Source organism: Cyprinus carpio, chromosome A5 (genome assembly GCF_018340385.1).
Source record: "Cyprinus carpio isolate SPL01 chromosome A5, ASM1834038v1, whole genome shotgun sequence".
NCBI lineage: Eukaryota > Metazoa > Chordata > Actinopteri > Cypriniformes > Cyprinidae > Cyprinus > Cyprinus carpio.
In genome coordinates this window covers 35,445,408-35,449,448 of record NC_056576.1, presented here as the reverse complement: position 1 = coordinate 35,449,448, position 4,041 = coordinate 35,445,408, and the positions used below count along the sequence as shown (strand labels likewise).

Here is a 4,041-nt window from a genome sequence, read left to right as displayed (position 1 = left end):
TTCAAATGATTTAAACCTGTATCCTGTTTTCTGGGTAATATTGAGAATATCACAATATATTGTTGCAACACCTCCCCCACGACCAGTCTGACGGGGCTCATGCTTATAACAGTAGTTTGGTGGAGTAGACTCATTAGACCAATATAATCATTTGGTTTTAGCCAGGTTTCAGTCAAGCAGAGTACATCAAAATTATTATCTGTGATCATTTCATTTACAATAACTGCTTTGGGTGTGAGTGATCTAATGTTTATGAGCCCAAACTTTAAAAATGGTTTTTGTTCATTTATTTTACGTTTTTCTGGTTTTAATCACGATAAGATTTTTTCTAGATCCTACATTAAATTTATATTTTGACCTCATTATTCGGGGAACAGACACAGCATTGATAGATTGGACAGCGCAAGTACTTCTAACATTTAAGCGGGTAGAACAAAAGCCATCATAGCAGTTTTTTGAGAATTGGCTTACTAGTCATATGGAGCGTAGAGTCCTGGAGATGTTGTCCGAGAGGAGATCCGCTCCGACTCTGCTGGGGTGCAGGCCATCAGTGCGAAAAAGCCTAGGACGCTCCCAGAAAAGATTCCAATTATTAACAAAGAGCAGTTTCTGTATCTTTACACCATGACAAAAACCATTCATTTAGAGCAAAGAGTCTACTGAACCTTTCGTGTCCTCGACGATACGTGGGCAGTGGTCCTGACACGATGATCGTCACCACGGGCGTCGTGCTGGGAACCGTCTCGATCAGGCTCCTGAAGTCCCTCTTCAGCGTCTCCGTCTGCCACTGCGTGGTGTCGTTAACCACGGCGTGAAGCACGACAGCTCTGGGGCTCTCGTCGGCCTTCAGGATCGTGGGTATCTGGGCAGAAAAACATCGAGAACACGAGCACCAGGGAAACAGTGAGTGTGCACTTTACCTTCGGCTAACGTAGCATGGACGTGTCGGGACGATGGAGTCTCCGACGATCACAGCGTCGCGTTCCGTCTCGCGGAGGGGAGAGAATGCGGTTTACCGTGTGGAGATCTCGAAGACCGGAGGGGGAGAAGTCATCGCCCGGGGCTGGCTTGCGTCCTCCGCTGCGGATGCACCCCAGGGTCCGTGGTGTCCCGGTGCCGGACGTGAAGGACATCTGGGCAGATCGCGCGTCCTGGGTGCACCGGGCCTGTGCAGAGAAAACACACGGGGGTAGAGGTGGTGGGACTGTTAGTAGCGCACTGCACACTTACCCTGGACTTGTGAGCGTCAGCCCGGGAGGTTTCCAGCGCGGCTCTCCGCTCTCTCAGCTGGGCCTGCCTCTGCTCCAGGACCCGAATCTGCTTCTCCACGGCCTCCAGCTCGAGGAGCACCAAATGCAGCTCGAACGTGTCGTCACCTGCACTCAAAGGTAGACAAACATCTGCCATTAAACAGTGAGTAAAGTAATTGTAATGTGTGTGAATAGAGTATTAGCGATGCACGCGGGTTTAGCAACAACCACGATGGTGATGCTAATGGGCTAATAAGCTACTAGCGGACTCAGGAAATCAAAATAAAAACTAGTGATAACAAGGCGCTCTGATTGTTTTTGTTGTAGAATATGATAGAGGATATATTCACACGTTATAGAAACGAAAATGATGGTGTATAAAATAGATTTCAATAATAAAAAATAGACGATAGTAAAAGTTTACAGTTGCCAAGATGCAGGGGGTGGGTCAACTTACCCACTGGCTCAACTTACCCCACTCTCCCCTACTTCCATTTAAGATGAGACAGAAGCAGTCTCAGAGAGTGAGGGAGAGCCCACTCTTATCAAAACATCTGCAATAAAGTCAGTTATTACAGAGTGTGCTATCTTCTCTTTTAATTGTATGTTTGTAACAACTGGATAATTTGTATTAACAAGCACCCACCCTACTTATGCCCCTTTTTTGGTTTGGGCCACTGCCCCTCAAAATGTCTGTGCATGGCCCTGCTACAAATCATCTTGCACTGTTCCCCAACCAGCTGCTTGAGTTACGATGTTTCCCTTTGCACATGTACAGTATTATGTGAAGCATTAGTAAAATCTTATTAATAGGTTAAAGTTTTTTTTTATGTAGGTAAACATTTATATGTAGTATATTTATAGTTAAAATCTGTCAGTAGGCTAGTTTGTATAAGTTTATACTTTATACTATACTTAATTGTTGTATGTCTGTATTTATGTAGCAACCGTGGTCCCGTGAGGCACGACATTTTATTCCACTGTATTTCTCCACATGTAGCGGAATGACAATAAAGCTCAACTTGACTTGATTTGACTTGAACAATGACCTACAGTCCAGTGAAACTCTTCTTTGACAGATTTGTGCCCAGGGGGAAAAAAAATATCAGAAAGAGCATGAGATAGGTATCATAGATTAATAGGTATAGGTATACAGTAAACAAAATGTTTAAGTTCACAATAATCAGATAAAACATTTAAAAAGACCAGACTAAGATGTAGCTCAAATGAGCTAAACAACCACGGTTCAGTACACCACACATAGACAAATAACTAGAACGGCTAAGGCTTACCCGCACGCACACACATACACACAGTGAGGTGAGTGATCACAAACGGCAATCCACATTCCTTGCTCCAAACACCACCACCAGGGTACTAGAACAACTAGCCTCCCGACTCAGGAGCCTAAAACAACACAAAAGAATACAAATACTAGAGCCTAATTGGAGAAGACAGAATTCCCAAATTATCAATAATACACAATACTCAATTGACAATAGAAAGTTGTCGCCTCTCAACATTTGACAAATAAACTACAAAATAACCAGGATCAAACTGAGCAAAAAAACTAAATCCATAATAAAGAAAAGCATACAATAAACAAAACAAATCATAAAATGGCCAAAATCGATAGTAAACATACAATAAAAAAAAAAAAACAATACAATAAACAAAACAATTCATACACAATAGCACAAACAAACAAAGACTAAATACACAGATAATATAGAGGAAAATTCTTTGACTGGAGAGCAAGCCAGAGCACACAGCCCAACAATACAGCGGTAAGATAATTGGGACGGCTACGACCACAACCACCCGGCTTTAGCATACAAAGAACAAAAAAAAAAACCCACAGCAAAAAAGCAATTCCGATCACCCCAACCCCCAAAAGATAGAATGCTCCCAAAGAGATTGCTAGTCCTGCTAAAAACAAACCATTACTTAACTTAATCAAATCAATTATTCTTTAAAAATGTAACTATACATACCAGATATTGGTCACCGGGACACACAAGTTATACAGCTGCTCACAGCACAAGTCTCAGCAGTTAACTCGAAGATTAATGGACTCAACAAGGATGGAATTAGAGCATGCAAGTTACGGCAAGCGTAAACTCCATGCAAATGATTAATCAAACTAAACCTACCGGGGGATAATGCCAGACTTACACACCACCGCGAAGCCGCAAACAAGATGCTCTTCCAGCTACAATAATAATATTAATAAAAATAATAATAATAATCCAGCTAAAAATATGGTTAACTGATAAGCAAGAGCTCACTGCAACATTAGCCAAATAGCTAAAAACATACCTTTTAGGCAGAAATCCGCACACATCAAGGGGCGGAGCTAGCAAAGACCATCCCTGGTAGCCTAATCGCAGCCTTTATATAACAAGTACCATGTTCTGATGACAGTGTGACACACAACAACCACAACAAAACTATACAACCGACCAAACATGCAGCCGTCAGCCACAGTATCACATCAGATAGTGTGCTATAGATCCCCGAGGAACAATTCCACTTTAATCTTTACTATAGGAGAGGAATATTTGTATAAACTTGTTAAAATAATCTAAAACCAATAACATGTATGTTAGACCCTATTCCATCTAAGCTCCTAAAAGAGGTGCTTCCGAAAGTGATAGATCCTCTGTTTGACTATTATTCATTTGTCATTGTCATTAGGATATATCCCCAAAACCTTCAAACTGTCTGTTATTAAGCCTCTCATCAAAAATCCACAACTTGAGCCCAAAGAACTAGTTAATTATAGATTGAT

General features: G+C 41.7%; 1 long non-coding RNA gene across 2 annotated transcripts; it reads right to left on the bottom strand.

Annotated features, from left to right (window-relative positions):
- Positions 1 to 1,317: 1,317 nt before the first annotated feature.
- On the bottom strand, positions 1,318 to 3,541 carry LOC122145095. Of its 2 annotated transcripts, none has more exons than XR_006160131.1 (3): positions 3,404 to 3,541; positions 2,543 to 2,657; positions 1,318 to 1,376 (listed from the first exon to the last, which is right to left on the bottom strand). It is a non-coding gene; the product is annotated as an uncharacterized LOC122145095 (long non-coding RNA). The 2 variants fall into 2 exon arrangements; XR_006160130.1 differs by lacking the exon at positions 3,404 to 3,541 and adding an exon at positions 3,245 to 3,383.
- Between the last annotated feature and the right edge of the window lie 500 nt (positions 3,542 to 4,041).